This window comes from Cervus canadensis, chromosome 1 (assembly GCF_019320065.1).
Source record: "Cervus canadensis isolate Bull #8, Minnesota chromosome 1, ASM1932006v1, whole genome shotgun sequence".
In the NCBI taxonomy this organism is placed as follows: Eukaryota; Metazoa; Chordata; class Mammalia; order Artiodactyla; family Cervidae; genus Cervus; species Cervus canadensis.
In genome coordinates, this window is record NC_057386.1 from 79,971,495 (window position 1) to 79,999,068 (window position 27,574).

General features: G+C 35.5%; 2 long non-coding RNA genes across 2 annotated transcripts in view; one reads left to right on the forward strand and one right to left on the reverse strand.

Moving 5' to 3' along the window:
- On the reverse strand, positions 1-21,263 carry LOC122452580. The gene is made up of 3 exons (XR_006272756.1): positions 21,191-21,263; positions 6,508-6,510; positions 1-75 (listed from the first exon to the last, which is right to left on the reverse strand). It is a non-coding gene; the product is annotated as an uncharacterized LOC122452580 (long non-coding RNA).
- LOC122452578 overlaps positions 21,112-27,574 on the forward strand; it is a 20,572-nt gene continuing 14,109 nt past the window's right edge. Inside the window, exon 1 of the long non-coding RNA XR_006272755.1 lies at positions 21,112-21,263. This is a non-coding gene — a long non-coding RNA (uncharacterized LOC122452578). The remainder of the gene's footprint in view (positions 21,264-27,574) is intronic.

Consider the following 27,574-nt stretch of genomic DNA (forward strand, 5'->3'; position numbering starts at 1 on the left):
TTAGTCGCTCAGTTGTGTCTGGCTCTTTGTGACACCATGGACTGCAGCCTGCCAGGCTCCTGTGTCCATGGAATTCTCCAGGAAATCATACGGAAGTGGGTAGCCATGCCTTTCTCCATGGAATGCAATAAATATTATTAAAGTCCATTCTAAATATTTTGGGGGCCAAGGAAAAGAAGATAAATGAAATCCAACATATCACATGCCTAAAATGTTATACTTTGCTTTTGTTAATAATTTAATTAATTGGAAAGCTTTATGCCTTTATAAGAAGCTGAAAAATATTTTTCTATGGGTTTTGTTTCTGCTCCCCAAAATAGACATATTAAAGTCCTAACCCGTAGTACCTATGAACTTTATTTGGAAATAGGGTCTTTGAGCACATACACAAGGAGACTTCCATGTAAAGACACGGAAACACACAAAGATAGAAGATGACCATATGAGAATGGGTGATGAGTGGAGTTATGCTGTTTGCAAGTCAAGGAACAACTAGAGCTACCAGAAGTTAGAAGAGGCCAGGGAGAGTCTTGTCTCCTAGACACTTGTGATGGAGCGTAGTCTGCTGACATCTTGATTTCAGACTTCTAGCCCCTAGAACTGTGAGAATAAATTTCTGTTGTTTTACACATCTAGCTTGTGGTATTTTGTAACAGCCATTCTAGGAACTTAATGAATATATAACTATATTTTTTTGTTAAATATCAAAAAGTTAGCAACAAATCAAGGAAAATATAATGTTATTGTATGTGCTAAGCTGTTCTGTTAATGCATGGATGGTATTTGGATATAAATGAGAATTACAACTTTAATAATTAAAAAATTAACATTTTTCAAGTTATATATTATTACAATATAGTTCTCTTGCCTTTATTTTGACAAAAGTCACTTTATAATCAAGATTTACTTAATTTGTACTCTATTAGCAATAGTTACTGCCATGTCCTTTAAAAATGACTAAAAAATCTTTAAAAATTTAGGTGCAAGTGATTATGAATATGAATATATTTCAGATTACAAAATTTGAAGTTCTATAAAGTATGTAAATTAAGTATAAATATTAAAAATTACTAATGCTTTTCAAAAACATTACTATTCTTTAAATATTCAAAAATTATAAAAATTTTTAAATGGATATAATTAACGACTTTTAAAATTTAAGTAAAAATTACCTAGATAAACATAAAATGTATTTTCCATTTCTGAAAGAAATATTTCATAAAAATAAACTTATTTTTAATTCTGCTATTCAAGGAGAACCTAGTGTGCTCATGTAAAGAATCAGTTCTTCATAAATGTGAAACGGCTCAGCATATTTGAATAAACGTTTGTTTACTCTTGGACTGGTATTCAGATGGTATCATCCAACAGAAGCTCTGTGTATGACTGTGCATCAGAGAAATGATTGGATTATGTGTCAGGTGACCCGGCAAGTGGATTCACAGAGGAGTCAAGGGACTACACACTAGTTTCCCTTTTCCAGTCCCTTTTACACAGTCTTCTACAATGATTATCTGGGCTTACCTCTTATAATTTTCATCATTTCCATGATGTATAATATGCTGGAAACTATTTATGATTCATCAACTTTGATCCTCTATACACAGTGTAATGGCGTTTCATAGCACTTAAAAATTTCATGGTTTTCTTTTATGTTGGGATAAACCAATAAATTTCCAAATAGCCTTCCTTAACAATAAAAAAATCCCATGTGACAAAGAAAACAATATACTGTATAGGAAACTACCGATATTTCCTTTAAACAGGGATTTGTAAATAGTTATGATAATTCATGTAAAGACACGGAAACACACAAAGATAGAAGATGACCATATGAGAATGGGTGATGAGTGGAGTTATGCTGTTTGCAAGTCAAGGAACAACTAGAGCTACCAGAAGTTAGAAGAGGCCAGGGAGAGTCTTGTCTCCTAGACACTTGTGATGGAGCGTAGTCTGCTGACATCTTGATTTCAGACTTCTAGCCCCTAGAACTGTGAGAATAAATTTCTGTTGTTTTACACATCTAGCTTGTGGTATTTTGTAACAGCCATTCTAGGAACTTAATGAATATATAACTATATTTTTTTGTTAAATATCAAAAAGTTAGCAACAAATCAAGGAAAATATAATGTTATTGTATGTGCTAAGCTGTTCTGTTAATGCATGGATGGTATTTGGATATAAATGAGAATTACAACTTTAATAATTAAAAAATTAACATTTTTCAAGTTATATATTATTACAATATAGTTCTCTTGCCTTTATTTTGACAAAAGTCACTTTATAATCAAGATTTACTTAATTTGTACTCTATTAGCAATAGTTACTGCCATGTCCTTTAAAAATGATTAAAAAATCTTTAAAATATTTAGGTGTAAGTGATTATGAATATGAATATATTTCAGATTACAAAATTTGAAGTTCTATAAAGTATGTAAATTAAGTATAAATATTAAAAATTACTAATGCTTTTCAAAAACATTACTATTCTTTAAATATTCAAAAATTATAAAAATTTTTAAATGGATATAATTAACGACTTTTAAAATTTAAGTAAAAATTACCTAGATAAACATGAAATGTATATTCCATTTCTGAAAGAAATATTTCATAAAAATAAACTTATTTTTAATTCTGCTTTCAAGGAGAACCTAGTGTGCTCATGTAAAGAATCAGTTCTTCATAAATGTGAAACGGCTCAGCATATTTGAATAAACGTTTGTTTACTCTTGGACTGGTATTCAGATGGTATCATCCAACAGAAGCTCTGTGTATGACTGTGCATCAGAGAAATGATTGGATTATGTGTCAGGTGACCCGGCAAGTGGATTCACAGAGGAGTCAAGGGACTACACACTAGTTTCCCTTTTCCAGTCCCTTTTACACAGTCTTCTACAATGATTATCTGGGCTTACCTCTTATAATTTTCATCATTTCCATGATGTATAATATGCTGGAAACTATTTATGATTCATCAACTTTGATCCTCTATACACAGTGTAATGGCGTTTCATAGCACTTAAAAATTTCATGGTTTTCTTTTATGTTGGGATAAACCAATAAATTTCCAAATAGCCTTCCTTAACAATAAAAAAATCCCATGTGACAAAGAAAACAATATACTGTATAGGAAACTACCGATATTTCCTTTAAACAGGGATTTGTAAATAGTTATGATAATTCAAATAAGAGGATTGCTTTTTAAAGCAAATGTTTAATCATAAGAAACTAATTGAAAGCAAGTTAAATTTCATAAATTGGAGCATTTTACAATGTATACAATTTTACAGTGCAGCATTGTTCTAAATCCATATCACATAAAAAAGGAAAAAAAAATACATTGGTTGGAGAAAAAGAAAATGTCTAACAATAAAAAAAATTCTGTCTGCTCAACTTTTGTCTCTTTCAGAGCAACAAATAGTTGGCAGTGATGTTAAATCTTTAATTTGCAAGTCTCCAATGGCCCCATTTATACATTTCAAAATACATACCAAACTCCTATAATACAGAAGGAATTTCCATTCTATACCTAGTACACTGTGATAAATTTCTTGAAACTGTTTCTTCTATTTTAGCTGTTTCTTATTTTGTTTTCAAATTCATTCTGTAAGTCTTAAATATAAGAAAACAACAGCAGTAACTACTCTGTAGCTTGAAATGTTTTTACTTAAATCTAGATAGGTAAAGCTAGCTAGCAAGATTAAAATGAGAGAGATGTCTTTATGACCACATTTTGGAGTGGTCATATTTTTTCTGAAGTATTTTGGCAAATTGTTAATTAAAACAATTGACACTATTCATTTTAACTGACACTACTAGAGATTTTCTGATAATAGCAATGCGTTCTTACCTTAGAATATGTTGAGACAAAAGTAGAGAAGAATGGATAAGCCAATCTGCCATGGTATACATTTAAAACTATGGAACGGCACCTGGAGAAAAGTACTATTTATAATGAAATGTACAAATGTTTCCATTATGTTTACTGCAGCTACATATAACATCTGCCACATAGTTCTTTAATTCCTATTCTTAAAGTTATAATGATTCTAAGAATTGATTTTGTTGAACAGTTTGTTTATGGAAGTGGTAGTGTCTGCCAAATTAAACCATTTCTAAGACAAGCGCTCATTTGTCTTCCTTGGATTTCAACCAAACACATTTCAGAGACAATAACATAATGTATCTACAAAAGTTTAACTTGACTGGCATAAGGTTTAAGTAGAAATATTCCATCTATATATTCATACTAAATCCATATCTACTAGGCATGCTGCCCATTAAAGACTCTCAATGCCTTAGGATAGTGGATCTCAACTTTGTCTGCATACTGGAATCATTTAGGGAGCATAAAAAGACACTGATATCTGGGTTCCAACATCAGAAATTCAAATTGAATTGGTTATAGGCATTGACTCATGGATACTGAAATTCTTAAAAGCTCTCTTGGTATTTCTAATGCCCAATGAAATAACAGAACCACTATCTTAGGATTTTAAGAAGGTTTGACATATCTTAGATTTTATAAAATTTCAAAGAATTTCATTTCTTTGAAATGACTGTGTCTGAACACAAAATGCTGCCTTTTTTGAACATGTCCTAAAACAGCTGATTTGATGATACAAGTGTATTATTTAGTTATTACAAGTCCAAAATTAAAATATGATTTAAAGTTGTCACTAATATTATTTTGGTTCCTAATCCATAAAGCTGTTGTTACTTGAAATTTTTCTACCAGTTTATATTATTTGTAGTATTGCTAAAGAGGAATATTTATTAATGCAGATTGAATTCAGTGACAAATAATAACCAGATCTTTAAGGACAAAATGGCCCTGATTTGTAGTATTTTCTGATTTCCATGATGTACACCTTCAAGCTGCAATGTGATGTCAACCAGTTCACAAGATTTCTGAAAATGGAGTAGGTGTTGCAACCTTGGAGCTGTCTCCAGAATACCACCACAGCATATTAGTTGCATATGTCTAGACTTTTGTAGAACACTAAATAATCTTATGTAAATATGTCAATTAATCCTCAGATCCACATAATGATAGATTTGCAATGCAATTAGTTCCAATTCAAGGAAATAAATAAGAAGCTTAAAGGAGACTTAAGCTTCTCAAGTCAAGTCAGACAGCAGCCACTGGCATGTAATTTTGAACACCTACTATGAATCAGGTGCTCTCTTTCCAGATGTAAATTCATCACAGTAACTCTGCTCTCAAAGAGCCCAACTTAACTGTGGGATGCCAGAAAAAAAAATCAGACAGTAAATAAATAGAATAAGTTTACTATTTTGGTTGGACTGTTTAAAGGTTTTCTAAGGAGGCATCACTTGAATTTGAGCAAACTCTGGGAGCTAGTGAAGGGCAGGGAAGCCTGGCGTGCTGCAGTCCAACAAAGAGTTGGAGATGACTTCGAGTGACTCAACAACAACACCATCACTTGAATATATGAAATACACAGTGTAGTGAAGCTGTGGGTAGAATGTTCTAAGGAAAAGAACAGCTGAAAATGGGCCTAACCAATATTAACCAAGGGATTTCTGAGGTGCAACTAAGGATGTAGCAGTGTAGATGAGAAGCCGGGGAGAGTTGGCAGAAGACAAACCTTATAGTGGGTCTTGCAGTTTGGATTTTATTCCACCCATAACAGAAAGCCACTTGAGGCTTTTTTAGATCTGCAGTGAAGAGACTGAAGCATGATTCAAATGATAACCTCAGTTCTTCTGACCAAGGGAATTAGAGGGGGCAGGAGAGCATTTAGAAGGCTCTTGACATACATAATTGAAAATGATAGCTTAGATCAGGGCAGAATTTCTCAGGTTATATGCAAAGGTATCAGTCCCCTGAGCCTTTGAGGGCAATTTGATGGATCTAGATGTCTCCTGTCCCCGGTGGCCTATCACTTCAGCTGAGAACAGTCTTGTCCTTTTACCTCAGTGTTGATAAAAGTACCATCAATAACCTATTCCATGGCATAAAAGAGGAAGCACTGGAAAATGGTTAGCAGTGAATAAGATTAAGATGATGGATAAAATTTGAGAGTAGAAATGTCTGCATTTGTTGGTCCTTTCAGTGTGGGGCTTAAAGAAAAAGGGAAATCAAGGTTTCGGAATTAGATAGGAAACAGATTAAATATTCAGAAGTGATAGACTGTTTCCTATTTACAAAGCTCTGGAAAATTTAAAATGATACCAAAAGGAATCATTAATTTCCTGGAACACTCAGCAGTAGGAAGCTTTTACCAACCTTAGCTCTAAAAGTGAAATAGAGTAATAATTTTCACTTTAACTATTTAGGGAAGTTATAGAAAATTCCAAACGAAAATATGTAATGACCAAAATGCTTTGGATCTGATAGACAGGGAAATGAAGTAATATTATTACTTCATAATACAGTTTTTTTCCTCTTTTCTTCATCCTCTTTCTAGTGGATGAGATACTTTGGCAAAACATACATCGATGTGCTTATAGGAAAAGTAATTCATGTTAGCAAGAGAAAACTTCCTTGTAGATGCTCTCAAAAGTGTCTCAAAAGCCCAAGTCCACTTCTAGAAAGTAGCTTAAATCTCCATTCTTCCCTTCCAGTACAGGCTTAAAGTTTCAGTATCCTGAAAATTCTCCATTTCTTCTTAATGCAATCTTTGGACTCTATTTGTTAATAACCCAGGCCAAGGTCTTACCAAATCTATATCTGGCCATGATGTTCTGTTCATTTCCCTGATCATTACTGCAACTTCTTCCTTTTCCAAATCTCTCTTAAAAAAGAGGTCTATGTAAAGAGGCTGAGCTAACCTGAAATTACAGCCTAGTTGGAGATCAATGGATTCCTCACTATTATGAAAATTATCATATTTTTCAATCCAAGGGTTACAGTAAGAAGACTTTGAAGATCTTTATTTTTCTGATTCTGTTACTTTTCAGTTTATGGTATTTCCCACCTTTCAATTTGTGATTGAACTATTATTCACTAAACTAAATTTAGCTGTAAGTGTATCAATATAGTATCTTAGATATCTCAAAATATTTGAGATTTCCTTGTGTGTTTTTATGGTTTGTTGTTGCCCATCAAGATAGATCAGTATATTCATATCAGTGTAAAACCACATATACATACACACATATTGCTATCTGAAAGGAATGTACATTGTGTCAGGTGTTAAGAAAAATCCAAATGTTGCAGATTTACAAATGTTAGCATCAAATTATACTGATTTCACAGGTGAAGAGCTAGATACAGGACAAGATAGATGGTGAGGGAGAGGAAGAGAGGTAGAAAAAGAAAATCTCTGAGTTACCTCCAGAATGGAAATAGCAATAATAATCCAAATTTGAATGGGTATACCACAAGTTGAAGCTCCTAGGTTTGTTATTTGGTCATAATACTTAAAACCTTTTTCTTGGGTATCAATTGTTGTTAACTGTGGAGTCAAAGCTTATGGCAGTCTGACTGTAATACGTGTTATATGAATGGTTCTTGAGTTTACCATATTAACATTGTGATACCTGAGATTGACATACAGATATATTGTCTTAGGCCTTTGCTATAAAACATATATTCAAAACAAATAGTTGATAGGCTGGCTACAGAATAAATTGATAGTATCCAGTTCTTTTAAGATAATTTTGAAAATTGTTGACAATTTAATTCTTCTTAGGCCCTTTTAGGTTAACATTGATTATACTCATCTGTTTTATCTGCTTTTCTTAGACTGTCTGACAAGAATAAGATCAGATAGACTTAAAAGTTGGACAGTTAAATTGCTTACAAATTAAAATATTGCTTTTAATTCTGATTATTAATTATTTGTAAAGATAAACCCATTGCAAGAAGCCTCAGGGTACATGCCAATGAAGTATTTTTAAGCCATAAAATTAAAAATAGCTGCAGCATGAGAATTTTAATTATCAATTGATGTCTCTTGGTCTGAAAAGTTAAATTTTATAATATGCCCTCAAGGTCATAAAAATAATGTCTCTGTAGAAAAAGTAGACAGGTAGTCAACAGCACTTATTGATCTCTCCTTCTGGGTAGAAGCTGCAGCCATGAACCTGGTAGCTTTTGAATCCTGAAAATGCAGTTTCTAGTTCTTAAACCTTACATGGAATGGATGTTTGAGAGTCATACAGGAGAACTGCCAGAAATGTGGCATGTTCCTGTACAGACAGGCAAAGTTTTCCTCCCTACTAAGTTTTACAAAATTTTTTTTGGCCTGCTTGGATGATACCTGCTACCACAATCCTAGTTATTAAATTATTTTTTAAGTATTTGCCAAAAAGACCAGTTGATCATAGTTGCTGAAGTGGTATACATTTTAACTGCAAATGTGGATCTAATGCCTTATATTTTCTCTGGATGGCCTAGCTAGGGGGGATTTACATGGTGTTTGAGTTAGTTTCCTCAGAAAGGAGCAAAAGATTCTGAATCTAATTTAAGCAAAAATCAATACAAAAGTGAAATATATAATTGGATGCATACTGTTCACTATATCAAAGGAAGTCTAAAAACTAGGCTTTGGGTTGGAAAAAAACCAAGTGAGATCATCAATCTCAGCTATAAAACATAGCGCTGCTTTTCAGGACATTGACATCATAATTAAATAGTTAGTTGTTCGTGACATTCTGTCCTTGTTTTAGTCCGTGTAAGACTTTAATGCCCAGGGCTATAGTTTGATTAGCTTGGTTGGTGCACAGGCAAACATTTAGTTGGGGCATGGCTTTGGAGCAGGTACACTGATGCCACTCCCACAGAACTATGTGCAGTGGCAAATTGGTAGTGTAAACTTTACCAAGCAGAATCAAAGTGCGGCTATTAAAGTATATTAGAAGAAAAAATTCAGAAATTTAGATAACCTCCAGATATATCTTTTTCTCAATATTTTTTTTCCACAAAAAGCTGGACTGAGCTATAATATTCCTCTCAAGAAAAAATGTTCCATTTACTATGAGCTGGGAGCCCATGTAGAGCATTTTAGAAGTGTGCTTTATAGGAGTAGAAAAAAATAAAAGTACTGATTCCATCCTTGCTTCTGGATAAGTATGGATAATTCTTAATATTAAATTATATTTACAGTATTTTAAGCTGACATTTGTATAATGATTAACCTAAGCCAATGAAGCAGAGACTTAACTTTTTCCTAGGCCTAAAGCTGGACTATATTTCCTAGCCTCAACCTCCTTTGCAGTCAGGTAGGCCATGGGTGGAAAGTGAAGATGAACTAAAAAGCCTCTTGATGAAAGTGAAAGAGGAGAGTGAGAAAGTTGGCTTAAAGCTTAACATTCAGAAAACTAAGATCATGGCATCTGGTCCCATCAGTTCATGGGAAATAGATGGGGAAACAGTGGAAACAGTGTCAGACTTTATTTTTTGAGCTCCAAAATCACTTCAGATGGTGACTGCAGCCATGAAATTAAAAGACGCTTACTCCTTGGAAGGAAAGTTATGACCAACCTAGATAGCATATTAAAAAGCAGAGACATTACTTTGCCAACAAAGGTCCATCTAGTCAAGGCTATGATTTTCCCAGTGGTCATGTATGGATGTGAGAGTTGGACTGTGAAGAAAGCTGAGTGCTGAAGAATTGATGCTTTTGAACTATTGTGTTGGAGAAGACTCTTGAGAGTCCCTTGGACAGCAAGGAGATCCAACCAGTCCATCCTAAAGGAGATCAGTCCTGGGTGTTCATTGAAAGGACTGATGCTGAAGCTGAAACTCCAGTACTTTGGCCACCTCATGCAAAGAGTTGACTCATTGGAAAAGACCCTGATGCTGGGAAAGATTGAGGGCAGGAGGAGAAGGGGACGACAGAGGATGAGGTGGTTGGATGGCTTGATGGACATGGGTTTGAGTAAACTCTGGGAGTTGGTGATGAACAGGGAGGCCTGGCGTGCTGCGATTCATGGGGTCGCAAAGAGTTGGACACGACTGAGCGACTGAACTGAACTGAGGCCATGTGATTGCCTTTCAGTCAATGGAACTTGAGTCAAAGTGGTGGGAGCCACTTCCAAACTGGTCTGTATAAATGCACCATATCTGTTCATCAGTGCGTTTCCCTCTCCTGCCGTCAATGAAGGCAACCCCCAGAGAAGTTTTGGAAACTACATGTTGAAGAGAGCAGCCCTGCCCATCACCAGGATCCTTTACTGACCACACTGAGCAACAGATAATCCTCTTTCGCCAGCTCCTTGGGTTAATATGTAAACAAGAAACTGAATATTTTTGTGCATAATTTTAGGCCTATTTGTTTCAGCAGCAATAGTTAACCTACTTAATAGTCCTCACACAATTTTACACTGTGAATTTAACTTTTTTCTAAACACTGATCTTACTGTCATTATACGTCTAAGAACTTTGTGAGTTATGAGACTAACCCCGCTGAAGCTAACTGCCAAACAATAGTGTCCAGACAGTGCTTCATGAAGGCGGCTTCCTGAATGATGCCCATACTTGTGAGTGATGTAATACACACAAGAGGAGGGGTCAATTTGTTATGAGCACCTTTTATTTGAAAGGTTCCAGAACCTACTCTGTAGTCAGCAGCATCAGTCCACTAATGTTAGATTTACTTATGTTTCATAAGTAGCATTCATTCATAAGATAGAAAACAAGAGTAAAGGGGACAGACAGCTACACTGTATCTTACCAACAAGTAATTGAGTCTGTCACCTTTTGCAAAACCCTTGCCACCATGCATCATTTTCTCCACAAAGGAAAATACCCCCTTAGAAATAGTACTTAGCTAAAATTGCAGGGCAATATTATAAAGACTAAATATACCAATTCTTACATTCCTTCTTCCTTCCTGTCTCTACCACTAGTCCAACTGGTGTTGATAACAAAATGAGCAGACCACATGTGAAGCCTCAGAGGATGATAACAGGAGTTTGCACATAATTTTTTTGAAGAAAAACAGACTAAAATATTACTTATTTTAATATTTAGTATACATAGTGTTCCTGAATAATCATTTTTCATTATTTTATTTGAAGAGTTAATTTTACTGGGAGAGAGATTGTTGAGGGAAACCCCCCCTTTTTTTCTATCTGTTGTCTTCTCTGGGTTAAGATGATAGTATTTTTAACATCAAAACTAGAGAGAGCATTTGCGGCAGGAGGCTTCATTTGAATCCCCTGAAGCACAGGACTTGGCTCTGAGTTGCGGACTAGAACAGGATCTCCCAGTAACCAGCAGTGGTTCAGCACAGAGATGCTTGAGAAAAAGCTGTACCTGCCAGCTCAGGGAGAGACAGTGGGCAGTTAAGAGATTGTGTTCTGCTTGGTCAGAGGCAGAGAAAAAGCTGTGCCTTCTGGTGAGTATCCCTTTGTCCGATCCAGGCCGACCATTTAATCTGATCACCAAGAGTGTGAAAGGGGATAATTTTTTGAAAGCTTCGTATGCTTGAGAGCACAAGGAACCACAGAAGGAATAACAGACAGAACCCAGAGATCAGGTTGCTCACGCTCAAACAGTCACTGGAGCTGGCGCACAACAACCTTAACAACATGATAATGTGAGCCCTCGAGGAGCACCAGTTAAGTTATTAAAATCATGGTATTAACATTTTGAGAACTGATTAAAGCATTTGGAAAACCAGGTCATCAGTATTCAGCACAATGTTACTGGCTTGGCAGATCATGTGAAATTAATAGCACAGAACCCACAGGACAAGATGGAGAAGGCATGTAATGGAAACAATAAGAAAGGTGTAGAACAGCTACCAGGGATAGAATATAAAAAATAATATGTGTTTTAGAAAAAGAAAAGGAATAGATAATATAAAAGAAATGATTACATAAATCAAAGAGGACAGAGAAAGAATCTAATCCAAAGAAAGATTCAAAAATCTCATCACATTCAGGCAAGACTAATTAAAAAATGCCTTCACTAGCCTAGTGAATATCTTAAATTCCAAGCATACAGTATTCCACAGTTGTCAGTAACTTACAAGTTACTTATAGAAGAAACAGCATTAGATAACAACAGCTTCTACCTGGTAGAAGTCAGTGGGATGGAGAAAAACAGAAAACAGTATACTCACACAAAAATTTTTTTTTTAGAGCAAAAGAAAAATATTTTAGGACAGGAAATTCTTTCATAGAGTTTATTATTCACTAGAGGAATACAGCTGAAAACCAGAAAATGGAAAAATAAATTTTGACACAATGCACTTATCTTAGTAGATGTTAATGAAAGCATGCTTGGTTATTTAAATACACACTGCAGTGCCATGAGTGAGTACTTTAGGGGAAAAATCTAATGAACTGTACTAAGATTATTAACGATAACACCAAGGAGCTGGATGGGGAGAATGGGGTGGAGAAATGAAGAGTCTTTATGGGTTCACTGTGAAAAGTGGGCTCAAGAGTAGGTCAAAAAACCACAAGCAAACAGAACAGTTAATGGAGATAGATGTAACAAAGTTGCCACTTTTAACATTAAGAGTAATATTAAAGGAAAATAATATTTAACGATAAGGGGATCTTGGAGAAAGTGGCTTTCATTACCATTAAAGATAGAAAATACCATATAATATAGGCAAGTAGGCTAATCATAGCAATTACACTTTAAAATCTTCATATTTTAGGATCAGGATTTTTTTTGGGCTACCTATTCTATAAAAGTGGAAGTCCAAGAAGGAAAATGCAAAAGTGAGAATTTTTATTTCAGCTGTGTTCGTAGGAACAAATAAAACCTGGAAATATAAATGTCCATGAAGAGGGGGGTGGCTAAAATCATTGTGAAATCACCATATTTAAGATTCATATGAAGCTCCTAAAATAAACTATAAACATTTTATTTTTACTTAAAGATACATGTCAGATAAAGGTATGTACATACACTCTTGTTTCAAGGATTAAACAGAACCCAAAATGTATAGAGTTGTGTATTATGAATTTTGTTTTAAAGGGATCTGGAACGACCCAGATAACCACAATAGTGTGATCACTCATCTATAGCCAGACATCTTGGAGTGCAAAGTCAAGTGGGCCTGAGGAAGAATCACTACAAAGCTAGTGGAGGTGATGGAATTCCAGTTGAGCTATTTCATATCCTAAAAGATGATGCTGTGAAAGTGCTGCACTCAATTGCCAGCAAATTTGGCAAACTCAGCAGTGGCCACAGGACTCGAAAAGGTCAGGTTTCATCCCAGTCCCAAAGAAGGGCATTGCCAAAGAATGTTCAAACTACCACACAATTGCACTCATTTCACATGCTAGTAAAGTAATGCTCAAAATTCTCCAAAGTAATGCTAAAAATAGCATGAATCGAGAGCTTATAGATGTTTAAGCTGAATTTAGAAAAGGCAGAGGAACCAGAGATCAAACTGCCAACATCGACTGGATCATAGAAAAGGCAAGAGAATTGCAGAAAAAACATCTACTTCTGCTTCATTGACTGTGCAATAGCATTTACTATGTGGATCACAACAAACTGTGGAAAATTCTTAAAGAGATGGGAATACCAGACCACCTTACCCTGACTCCTGTGAAACCCATATGCAGGTCAAGAAACAACAGAACTGGACATGGAACAACAGGTTCCAAATTGGGAAAGGAGTATGTCAAGGCTGTATATTATCACCCAGCTTATTTAACTTCTGTGCAGAGTACATCATGTGAAATGCTGGGCTGGATGAAGCACTAACTGGAATCAAAATTGCAGGGAGAAATATCAATAACGTCAGATATGCAGATGACACCACCCTTATGGCAGAAAGCGAGGAGGTAAAGAGCCTCTTGATGAAAGTGAAAGAGGAGAGTGAAAAAGTTGGCTTAAAACTCAACATTCATAAAACTAAGATGATGGCATCCGGTCCCTATTCATGGCAAATAGATAGGGAAACAACAGAAACAATAACAGACTTTATTTTCTTGGGCTCCAAAATCACTATAGATGGTGATTGCAGCCATGAAATTAAAAGAGGCTTGCTCCTTGGAAGAAAAACTACGACAAACCTGGGCAGCATATTAAAAAGCAGACACATTACTTGGCCAACAAAGGTCTGTCTAGTCAAAACAATGGTTTTCCCAGTAGTCATGTATGGATGTGAGAGTTGGACCATAAAGAAGAATTGATGAGCACTGAAGAATTGATGCCTTCAAACTGTGGTGTTGGAGAAGACTCTTGAGAGTCCCTTGGACTACAAGGAGATCAAACCAGTCAATCCTAAAGGAAGTCAGTCCTGAGTGTTCATTGAAAGGACTGATGCTGAGGCTGAAGTTCCAATACTTTGGGCATCTGATGTGAAGAGCTGACTTTGGAAAAGACCCTGACATAGGGAGTGACTGAAGGCAGGAGGAGAAGGGGATGGCAGAGGATGAGATGGTTGGATGGCATCACTGCCTCAGTGGACATGAAATTGAGCAAGCTCTGGGAGATGGTGATGGACTGGGAAGCCTGGCATGCTGCAGTCCATGAGGTTGCAAAGTTGTACAAAATGAGCAATTGAACAACAACAAGTTCTGGAGGAATGTTTTTCTGGCTTAAAACATGTTTCTAGAATTTTCTAAAGCATCATTCTGCTGCATTTCTACACAGACTTAGCACTGATAATGTGAAAAAAAGATATTTTTAGATGGTTTTACATTATCAGATTTTCAACTCAATTCTTCCATATTTGTTACTGGTTTGTTAAATGTATGTGTGTGTGTATGTCTGTTTCCAATTTACACAAAACCACATTTTACTACTATTTGGAGTGACCTAAATTCATGTATTGGTATTTACTAGAACAGTATTTACCAGGGCTTCCCTGGTGGCTCAGATGGTAAAGAATCTGCCTGGAATGCAGGAGACCTGGGCTCAATCCCTATGTTGTGAAGAACCCCTGAAGAAGGAAACGGCAACTCACTCCAGTATTCTTGCCTGGAGAATTCCATGGCAGAGGGGCCTGGCAGGCTATGGTCCATGGGGTGACAAAGAGTCGGACATGACTGAGCAACTAAACAGACACCAGAACTGAAGAGTGTGTTTGTGTGTGCTATATACACAAGTGTGTATATATATAGATGTATACATATATATATATAATTGCAAAAACAACTAAATATTGTCCTGTGTGTTAGTTGCTGAGTCATGTCAAACTCTTTTGCAAGCCCATGGACTATAGCCTGCCAGGCTCCTCTCTCCATGGAATTCTCCAGACAAGAATACTAGAGTGGGTAGCTGTTCATTTCTCCAGGGATCTTTCTGAGCCAAGGATTCAACCCAGGTCTTCTGTGTTGCAGGCAGATTCTTTACCATCTGAGCCACAAGGGAATCCCAGGTATTGTCATAGTAGTGCTGCAAAACTGGATTAGACTCAAAATCTCAGATAAATTCAAATAACAAAGAATTCCTGAAATTGGCAGGGAATTATCTGATTGTGGTTTTTTCCTTTACTTGTATATTTTTCACCTACTTAAAATTTCCAGGAGGTTAAAAAGACAGTAACGTTATTTGAGGTTAACCAAATGATCTGTTTCCAGGTGGATGGATAATTGATTAAAATCTATGTTTCAATTAATAAAGTATAATTGAATTCTACATAATTCTACTTTCTGTGGATAAGTGACTCAAGGTAACCATTTCTAATTTTTGATAACAATGAAGCATGGTTCAACATATTCAGTCAAATTGATTGAGAGCGCAAGTCAGTTTTATGAAGTAATGTGCACCAGATTCAGTAAAATTAGTTGTTATAAACTTTTCTCACAGGAAGTATCGGCTTCCTTAAACTCTATTTTACTGTCTCAGATTTATTCAGATTTTCCCACAAATCTTTCAGAGTTTCTGTGTTTCTCCCTTTCATTCCAGAACTGTCTCATTAGATTTTTACAAATGAGTGAACCAGTGATCAGGTGAACTGAAATAAATGTGATTTGTTTCAGTACTTCTCTTTCATTAGGCTAACATGCATTAGATTACTTCTGTTAATCCAAGTGTATAGAATTAAAGAAAGAAAAGACTTCTCTTTTAAAAAACTTGTGAAACTAAAAGTAGATTTGAACCAAACATCTATTATTATTCAAAGCACTGATGCAAATATGAAAGTGATATTTTCCCCCAATGTACTGTAACATATATGGTGATATCCAGTATTTAAACTTCATTTGCTAATGTTTGGATGCATATTAGTAAAAAATGTCTAAATCAAATCACTTATTAGCATAACAATTTTTGCATGTTAACTCAGTTGCTGCAATAAGTGACTATTTTAAGGCAAATGTGAATATGTTTAGATGTAATTAGAAACAAGTAATCTTTTGAAAGGGCAAAAACTATAAAAGATAATACCTTTTACAAATTTTAAATATGGTTTAGCTCTCTTATTCAGAAACAGGAAAAACACAATGATCTCAAAATTAATTGAAGAAATTTTACTTTTATCAATTTAGTAAAATTTTTTCTGCTTTTCTGGTATTTCCCTAAATATTTTAATGTTTGTGAATCACATCAGAAGGGTAGATGATGTGTTTCTAGAACTCTCTGGCCTTTAAATGAACAGATACTCATTGCTTTTGTTCCTTTTACTTTGAGAGGCCATTATAAATGTCAATGCATAATTTTATATAAATTTCTTATGAGATGCATATTTTTAATTTCAGTTTGTTTCATTTTCCATCATTATATCTCCAAAAGTAGTCCATGTTGGCAATTCAGTTTTAGAATAATGTAATTTTATTTAAGCCCATGGAATTATATAAAAACTTTTATAATTGATATTTATATTATTATAATAGGTTCACTTACCTGATTTTAGGGCTGACTTTTTTGCTTTTTCTTTACAAAAATAATACCTCACAAATATATATGCAAATATCAACTTTCTTTTATGAACTGGAAGTAAAAAACTGTACCTATCAATCTAGTTTACAATGGATACATGGTATTCCATGGCATGGATGTACTTTGATTTATATATTTTACTGATTATACATTTGTCTTTGTTCTCTTATGAGCAAACATCCTTACATAAATGTCCCTGCATACTACATGTTTTTCTGAGTCATGGGTTTTTAATTTCTTAATTACAGGTAATAATCCTTAGTATTCTTAATTTAATATTGCCAGATAACATCCAAGATGGCTATCGCATTTTACATTACCCTCTGCTATAAGTGAGTATTCCCTTCTCCTTCAATCCCTGAGAGCAGTAGATGTTATAACTCATTCACTTTTGCCTTTCTGATGGGTGCTGAGTGATGTGTCCCGTAAGTAATGTGTCATCATCAAATAGTCATTCTTTGGCTAACTGTGAGTTTGAATGTTTTAGGCATTTATTAGTTTGATACTTGCTCATCTGTGAATGCTTAGCTAACTTTTTTTTTTGTATTGAGTTATTTTCCCATTTATCAGTTTGTATTAGTTCTGGGATTATTACCCATGTTACCCCTTTTTTCTCCCATATACACTGCAATTATTTAAATAATTTTTGACTACTTACTTCAGTAAGCAAAATGAAGAAACAATATAGTACTGGCACAAAAGCAGAAATACAGATTAAAGGAAGAGAATAGAAAGTCTAGCAATAAACCCATACACCAGTGGTCATCTAATCTCTGCCGGAGAAGGCAAGAATATATAATGGAGGAAACACAGATTCTTCCATAAGTGGTTCTGGGAAAATTGGACAGCTACATATAAAAAAATGAAATTAGAACACTCCATAACATCATACAAAAAAAATAGACTCAAAATAGACTAAAGGCCTAAATGTAAAGCTGGACACTATAAAAGTCTTGGAAGAAAACACAGGGAGAAACTGACATAAACTGCAGCAAAGTCTCTCTGGACCCACCTCCTAGAGTAATGAAAATAAAAACAAAAATAATAAAATCGTACCTAGTTAAAAGATTTTATTCAGCAAAGGAAACCCTAAACAAAACAAGACAACCCTCAGAATGGGAGCAAATATATGCAAATATTTGTAGCAACATGAAATAGACTCAGAATGTGTTATGCCAAGTTAAATAAGTCAGACAAATACCATATATCACTTATGTGTGGAATCTAAAAAATACAATAAACCAGTGAATAAAAGAAAAAAAGAGGCGGACTCACACATAAAGAGAAGAAACTAGCAGTTACCACTGAGGGTAGCTAATAAAGGAATTGGAAAACAGGATGTACAAACTATTGGGTGTAAGACCCAAGGATATACTGTACAACATGAGGAATATAGTCAGTATTTTGTAACAACTAAATGGAGTGTAATCTTTATATAAAAATACATTTATGAGCATGAATATACCACTTTAAGTTTGTATGCTCCAGGTTAAAATGCAATATTCAATAAAAATTATTCAAATTTTATTTTAAAAAATAGTATTCCACATACTTATCTCCAAAAACATTTTTCAGAATATGAGTTTGAATAGATTAAGCATTCAGAAAAGTTTATACATTTTTAAATCATGTAATTCAAAGTCAAAAGGTAGTAAGTGAAAGGTAAGCAAAAGTAGGAAGTCAAGAAACACCTGGAGTAACAGGCAAATTTGGCCGTGGAGTAAAGAATGAAGCAGGGCAAAGGCTAACAGAATTCTGCCAAGAGAACACACTGGTCATAGCAAACACCCTCTTCCAACAACACAAGAGAAGACTCTGCACATGGACGTCACCAGATGGTCAACACCGAAATCGGATTGATTATATCCTTTGCAGCCAAAGATGGAGAAGCTCTATACAGTCAGCAAAAACAAGATGGGGAGCTGACTGTGGCTCAGATCATGAACTCCGTATTGCCAAATTCAGACTTAAATTGAAGAAAGTAGGGGAAACCACCAGACCATTCAGGTATGACCTAAATAAAATCCCTTATGACTATACAGTGGAAGTGAGAAATAGATTTAAGGGACTAGATCTGATAGACAGAGTGCCTGAGGAACTATGGACGGAGGTTCATGACACTGTACAGGAGACAGGGAGCAAGATCATCCCCAAGAAAAAGAAATGCAAAAAAGCAAAATGGCTGTCTGAGGAGGCCTTACAAATAGCTGTGAAAAGAAGAGAAGTGAAAAGCAAAGGAGAAAAGGAAAGATATTCCCGTTTGAATGCAGAGTTCCAAAGAATAGTAAGGAGAGATAAGAAAGCCTTCCTCAGTGATCAATGCAAAGAAATAGAGGAAAACAACAGAATGGGAAAGACTAGAGATCTCTTCAAGGAAATTAAAGATACCAAGGGAACATTTCATGCAAAGATGGACTCAATGAAGGACAGAAATGGTATGGACCTAACAGAAGCAGAAGATATTAAGAAGAGGTGGCAAGAATACACAGAAGAACTGTACAAAAAAAGATCTTCATGACCCAGATAATCATAAAGGTGTGATCACTCACCTAGAGCCAGACATCCTGGAATGTGAAGTCAGGTGGGCCTTAGGAAGCATCACTACGAACAAAGCTAGTGGATGTGATGGACTTCCAGTTGAGCTATTTCAAATCCTAAAAGATGATGCTGTGAAAGTGATGCCGTCAGTATGTCTGCAAATTTGGAAAACTCAGCAGTGGCAACAGGACTGGAAATGGTCAGTTTTCATTCCAATCCCAAAGAAAGGTAATGCCAAAGAATGCTCAAGCTACCACACAATTGCACTCATCTCACACGCTAGTAAAGCAATGCTCAAAATTCTCCAAGCCAGACTTCAGCAATACGTCAACCATGAACTTCCAGCTGTTCAAGTTGGTTTTAGAAAAGACAGAAAAACCAGAGATCAAATTGCCAACATCCGCTGGATCATCAAAAAAGCAAGAGAGTTCTAGAAAAACACCTATTTCTGCTTTATTGACTATGCCAAAGACTTTGACTGTGGATCACAATGAACTGTGGAAAACTCTGAAAGAGATGGGAATACCAGACCACCTGACCTGCCTCTTGAGAAACCTGTATGCAGGTCAGGAAACAACAGAACTGGACATGGAACAACAGACTGGTTTCAAATAGGAAAAGGAGTACATCAAGGCTGTATATTGTCACGCTGCTTATTTAACTTATATGCAGAATACATCATGAGAAATGCTGGGCTGGATGAAGCACAAGCTGGAATCAAGATTGCCGGGAGAAATGTCAATAACCTTGATATACAGAGGATACCACCCTTATGGCAGAAAGTGAAGAAGAACTAAAGAGCCTCTTGATGAAAGTGAAAGAGGAGAGTGAAAAAGTTGGCTTAAAGCTTAACATTCAGAAAACTAAGATAATGGCATTGGGTCCCATCACTTCATGGGAAATAGATGGGGAGACAGTGGGAACAGTGTCAGACTTTATATTTTGGGGCTCCAAAATCACTGCTGATGGTGATTGCAGCCATGAGGTTAAAAAATGCTTGCTCCTTGGAAGGAAAGTTATGACCAACCTGGACCGCATATTAAGGACCAGAGACATTACTTTGCCAACAAAGGTCTGTCTAGTCAAGGCTGTGGTTTTTCCTGTAGTCATGTATGGATGTGAAAGTTGGACTATAAAGAAAGCTGAGTATAGAAGAATTGATGCTTTTGAATTGTGTTGGAGAAGACTCTTGAGAGTCCCTTGGACTGCAAGGAGATCCAGCCAGTCCATCCTAAAGGAGATCAGTCCTGGGTTTTCATTGGAGGGACTGATGTTGATGCTGAAACTCCAATACTTTGGCCACCTCATGTGAAGAACTGACTCATTTGAAAAGACCCTGATGCTGGGAAAGTTGAGGGCAGGAGGAGAAGGGGACAACAAAGGATGAGATGGTTGGATGGCATCACCGACTCTATGGACATGGGTTTGAATGAACTCTGGGAGTTGGTGATGGACAGGGAGGCCTGGCGTGCTGTGGTTCATGGGTTCGCAAGGAGTCGGACACAACTGAGTGACTGAAGTGAAGTGAAGTAAAAGGAATGCATCTATAGTATTGCATGCTCAGTCACTTCAGTCGTGTCCGACTCTTTGCAACCCTATAGACTGTACCCCCTCTCCATGGGATTCTGCAGGCAAGAATCCTGTTGTGGGTTGGTATTCAGCTCTCCAAAGAATCTTCCCAACCCAGGGATCAAACCCACATTCTCTTATGTCTCCTGCATTGGCAGGTTGGTTCTTTACCACTAGCACCACCTGGGAAGCCCGTATTCTTTTTTTAATACTTTTAAAATATTACTGTGAAAGTGAAGTTGCTCAATTGTGTCTGACTCTTTGCAACCCCTACACTGTAGCCTGACAGGATTCTCCGTCTTTGGGATTTACCAGGCAAGAATACTGGAGTGGATTGCCATTTCCTTCTCCAGGAGATCTTCTTGACCCAGGGATTGAACCCTGGGTTCTCCTACTCTGCAGGGATGGGCTTAGGCAAATAGATATGTTATAGGAAAAATACTCTGATAAATTTAATAATCACATTGGAAGAAGCAATGTGTTCAATTTTAAATATCATGGTAATTAAACTTTCCATTTATTGCTGTGGAATTTTAAACTGTTAAGCTTACTATAATTATAGTGAAAAATTGAACACAATTATATGTACTTTAATAATTGATATCAGTGTATCCTCTTAACTCTATGGAATGTTGAGGCAGTTAGAAGAAAAAATTCGTATTGGGAGCTTTGTGCTTATAAATCTATATAAAAGATAAAACTTCAGTACAGTTGTTATTTGACCTTGAATACTAATAATGAGAGTATTTTATGCCGATTTTACTTACTGGAGAAAAACTTTCAAATTCTTAGAAGTTGATGCAGTTCATTTTAGTAGTATTTAGTGACACTTTGCTATGGCCTGAATCTTCCAAGAACATCTACCTCAAATTTTGAGCAGTATTTTATTGATCCAATCTTCAAAATAAGAAACATCATTTAGTAACAAAAGGTATTTCAAAGAACACTATGTTTCTTGATATTTCTAGATGACATATAAATACAGTGATTTATTTGACACAAAAGGAGGCATCAGTAACAAGTTGACTTAGAGTCCAGGTGAATAGAAACACAAAGTGGTGAACATCATGGCAACATTTCTAAAATTATTCATAGCATTGTTCACACATCTGCTCAAAGGAAACATTTTTTAGACTTGATTAAGATTGAAGACAGGCTTTCCAGGTGGCAATGCAGAAGACTTAAGAGACCTGAGTTCGATCCTTGGATCAGGAAGATCCCCTGGAGCAGGGGGTGGCAACCCACTCCTGTATTCTTGCCTGGAGAATCCCATGGACAGAGGGACCTGACAGGCTTCAGTCCACAGGGTGGCAAAGAGTCAAACACGACTGAAGCAACTTAGCAAGCATGCATGAATGCACCTAATTAAGACTGAAGAAATAATCATTTTTATAAGGACAAGAAAAGTCCCAATGACCAGTGGAATCACTAGTAAAATGCAACACATTGCCATTAATACTCTAAGTTATTATTTTATTCAAAATTTTATATAGATGTTCACATATATGTGCATAAAGAAATTCATGGTATCCTTGTTTCTAATAGCAAAAATAAAAATTAAACAAACTATACTATATCCATGAAATAAAACTTTACACATCTGTAATATTAAAAAGAAAAAAAGGTGCACCTAAAGAGAAAAATATGGACATACAAAAGGTATTAAATGCTTAGGATGTCTGGGTATGTAAGGAAGATGATGAATAGCAGAGAAGCCTTATGTTAATTTTCCTGATTCATGATTTGCATTACTTTGGAATTTAAAGAACAAGTTGGCCACAATTTTATATGTGTGTATGTATATATACATTATATATATATGTATGTATGTATATGGCTATGAGAATGCAGATACCTATTTTGTTGATTATTTTGTTCCCTAATATTAAGAGCTGTAATCTGTATGTTAATGGTATTTTAATAAAGTATGGAGTATGGACTACTCTGCAGATATATTCCTTTACCAGAGACTAAAACATAAATCATCACTCTGCTCATCATGACCTATGGATTTTAGTGGGTCACAGTATAAATAGAATTTGTGAAAAGTATAGATGTCACAACAATATAAATGACAGACACAGACAACAGGATTATGGGTTACAAAGAAAAGGTTTACATTTTCCCCTAAACTCGAGGTGACTACAAATGCCCACTATGATCTATACTTAGCTCCCATTGCCATTTCATCCATAAGCTTTAGCGATAAACAGTTTTCTATTCCTCAACACAATATGATCACATTTTATATCTTTGACCTAAGTTGCCTATGCTAACATTTCAGAAAATCTCCTCCTCCTCCTACTTCACACTGAAGTTGAGTGTTCTCTTTTCTCTGAACTCTACTCTGATTCCAGGATAGAAATACTTGCCTAGGCAGGACGCTCCCTCCCATCCCACCCTGTGCATACATGCACACTGTTGTAATTATCTGTAACTGATTTAACAGTTACTTAGGGACAGAAGTGATCTTCCAGTTTATTGCTTCTCAGAAAACGTCACAGTACCTAATACATACTTTTCATCCATAAAATCAAACAAATCAAGTAGATTGAATGAATAAATGAACATTATTACTGGTTACCATCTTCTCAATGTTCACAACTTTGGTTGTATTTGAGCTACATGGCTATTAGCATAGAATCCCTTTCTTGTTTACTGATACATGAATATATACTATCTCCTTTTTGTCCAGATCAAAAATGTGTTTAAGGAGATGAAAAAAGAAGAGCAATTTGTACAAGATCACAGTTTGATGCCAGAATTAGGTGTTCCTTTTAGTACGTTTTAAGTATTCTACCAAATATCTGCCTTTATTTCTAGTTAGTAAGAATTTTAAATTTATACAGAATTAGAATAACACCTTTCCTTTACTAATATGCATTATATCCAATATAGGTTCTGGTAGCTTTTATAACTAACTGACTAGTTATTCAGAATCATAAGTTTAATATAAAATATATTCCATGATTTAATTTTTTGCAGAGAAAATTGCACAATTTCAGATATAGTTTTTAGAAAAATGTTAATTTCTAAGAATGTTACAAATAGTATTGCCATGTTATAAAGCTGGTAACTTTTGAAATTAATAAACCATGATATTGCAGTGGCTTAACAATATGTATTTACCCTGTGTGTGTGTGTGTGAGAGAGAGAGAGAGAGAGAGAGAGAGAGAGTGTGTGTGTGTGTGTGTGTGTGTGTGTGTGTGTGTGTGTGTACTGTAGGTTTTTCTTATAAGTTTTAACTTTCCTTATCTGTTTAACTTTACTCTGTATGATGTTTTAGAAACTAGACTCATTTCTTCTAGTGGGTTCTATAAACACTTAATATTCCTAGTTTTAATTTTCAGAAGTGAGACAAACATAATAATAACAAACACTACTCATTGCTTTTACTTCATTTACTAATCTTTTCTTCTGCAATACTGTTTTTTATCTCAGTGTATTTTTCATCTCAGGCATTATTGTTTTCATGTCAAGAATTTCCATTTGGATTTTTTTTGACATCTTACATGGCTCTACTTACATCTTAAAATACATGGAGTGTAATCTAATACTTGTTTTAGTGCCCATCCCTGCTAGTTTTAACTGTTTGCCTTTTCTTATTATACATCATATTTTTCTATGCCTGGTAATTTCTTACTGGGTCCCAGTTATTATATTTTGCCTTGCTTGTGTTGGATATTTTTGTATTTCTATGTTTTGAAGCCTTGTTCTGATATATAGCTAAACTACTTGGAAACAGTTTGAACATTTCAGATCTTGCTTTTCAAGATGCATTAGGCAAGTCAACAACAACATTTAATGCAGAGCTGATTATTCCTCCATGACCTCAGTAAGACTCTTCAATGTATTCTACTCACATTCCCTTGACTTACAAGGTCTTCCAACCTGACAGGTAGGAGCAGGCACTGGCCCTATGTCATGCCACATGCTTTTCCTCTAATGCTTTGGATGGTTCTTCAACCACAGACAGTTTCCCCACAGGCATGTTCTGATGACTTTATGATAAAAACTTGAGTGGTGGCCCTGTACACATCTTGAATACCACTGTTTATAAACTAAGATCATGGCATCCGGTCCTATCACTTCATGGCAAATAGGTGGAGAAACAGTGGAAATGGTGGTTGACTTTATTTTTGGGGGCTCCAAAATCACTGCAGATGGTGACTGCAGCCATGAAATTAAAAGACACTTACTCCTTGGAAAGAAAGTTATGACCAACCTAGACAGCACATTGAAAAGCAGAGACGTTGCTTTGCCAACAAAGGTCCCTCTAATCAAGGCTATGGTTTTTCCAGTGGTCATGTATGGAGGTGAGAGTTAGACTATAAAGAAAGCTGAGTGTAGAAGAATTGATGCTTTTGAACTGTGGTGTTGGAGAAGACTCTTGAGAGTCCCTTGGACTGCAAGGAGATCCAGCCAGTCCATCCTAAAGGAGATCAGTCCTGGGTGTTCATTGGAAGGACTGATGTTGAAGCTGAAACTCCAATACTTTGGCCACCTCATGTGAAGAGCTGACTTATTTGAAAAGACCCTGATGCTGGAAAAGATTGAGGGCAGGAGGAAAAGGGGACGACAGAGGATGAGATGGTTGGATGGCATCCCTGACTCAATGGACATGGGTTTGGGTGGACTCCGGGAGTTGGTGATGGACAGGGAGGCCTGGCAATGCTGTGGTTCATGAGGTCACAAAGATTCGAACACGACTGTGACTGAACTATTTTATCTTTTTTTTTTTAATTTCAGGTTTAGGACCGTTGTTTTCTCAGCACAGTATATCCACTCCTTAATGCTCCACTTTTGCTGGTGGCCCAGATAAAACTGAAGTGCTAGAGTATCTATAGTTGCTAAAAAACATCTACATCAGAGATCTCTTACAATAACAGATAGGTACCTTGGTGGTATCTCTTTTCAGGGAAGCTGGCTGAGCTGTGTCTGGTGGAAGGAAGGCCATCACCATGGTGCCATGTGGTCAGTTTCCTGACCGCAATCAACTCAACTGTTAGAAATAATGTTTTTAAGAATGTCATCTGTGAGATCTAAATAACATATAGCTCTTAAAATATTAGATTTGGTTTAGTCTTTGCTCTACCAGTCTGTCTGTCTATCTTCTACTTTTTTGGTTCGAAGATGTATAATTTTGCTTCTCTGGTCATTGGCTTTCTCATATGTAAATATGGGAGGTTGAATTTTGTGATCTGAGATTTCATATTAGTTTTAAATATTTTACTAATTCTGACAGTTTTCCAAAGCATGTGGTTGCAATATCTAAAGTAATTCTACTTCGGAAATGTAGCACTTTTAAAAATTTGCTGTAAATGCTATATTTTCAGTAATAATCCTATTATTGAAAGGCAGTATCTATGTCTCCTGCCATTGTGTGTGAATGTACTTACAACCTTCTCAAGCAGTAGAATGTGACAGAAGTTACACTGTGTAATTTTTAAGACCAGGTCATAAAAGGCAACGCACATGCAGCTCCCGTGTTATTTGTGGTAACATTTATGCTGTAGCCCTCAGCTGCTATATAAGACATTTACATAGAGGGCTCCAAACCACATAGCAAAGTCTTGTATAGATAGTCTTACTGAGAATTTTAGCATAGTTAAACCTTTGTATATTATTCTAGCCTGGGCACTAAACATGTGAATGAAGTTAATTCCAGATGATTTCAGATTTCATATATGCCCAGTTGAGGTTCCAGACACAGTAGGGAGTAAACAGGTTTCATTGGTTTCCTGTCCAAATCCCAGACCCACAGAATTTATGAGAATAAAACTTTATGCCAGAAATTTATGGGTCTTTTGCTATACAATAGTAACTGGAAGAACAGTTATGAAAGAAATTAGAATTATCACTTTACTGAATTGATACATTATATAGAGTTAAATTTAAAGTAAAATTTCTCCTTTCAACTGAAACCTACAAATTTTTATATAATTAAGATAACCTTAGGGATAGCCCTTAAGGGCTTTAAATTGCAAAATTTAAATGTTCACTTTTAAAGTTAGATTAAAAATAATAGCATAATGAAAGGGAAATAGCTTACAGGCTGTGTAAGCATTTTTTATCCTCATAAAGTTGCAAGACATGATATGACTATTAAATAGAATATTGTGTTGAGCTAGAAAGTACAATATACATTGTGGCTATCATGAAAGTTTGAGTGGATTACAGCTGGAAACTCGTTAGGAAAAACCAAGTGAAATAGTATATCATGTAATGATATAGTATATCATTACATGTATTACTAGGAACTGATAAACAGCCGGTGCTTCATTTTAAAAAAAATAACATAGTATAAAAATAACAGGAACCACATCAAGGCAATGAGAAAACATGTGCATAGTTACTGCAGTACAGCCAACTGAAGAGAGATTTTATATCAGGAGTTTTTTATTCATCTCTTAGGGGTTTTTGAAATTTGAAAAATGTTTCTCAATAATTTCCCTAATAACTTTACATGGAAATTTAAATTGAGATGTTTAACTCAATGAATTTCTTTTGCGCATATGACTCACAAAATTTACAAGTAAATGTAGAGTCACTTAAAATCTAAATATGGTAATAGATGAAGGGCTGAAAAATAAATAGAAACCTTTCATGAAATTGTGTCCATTACCAGATAACACTGACTTTTGCTAAATCATGTATGTCAGGCTTTGAAAGTATCAATACCAAGGAATATTTTTT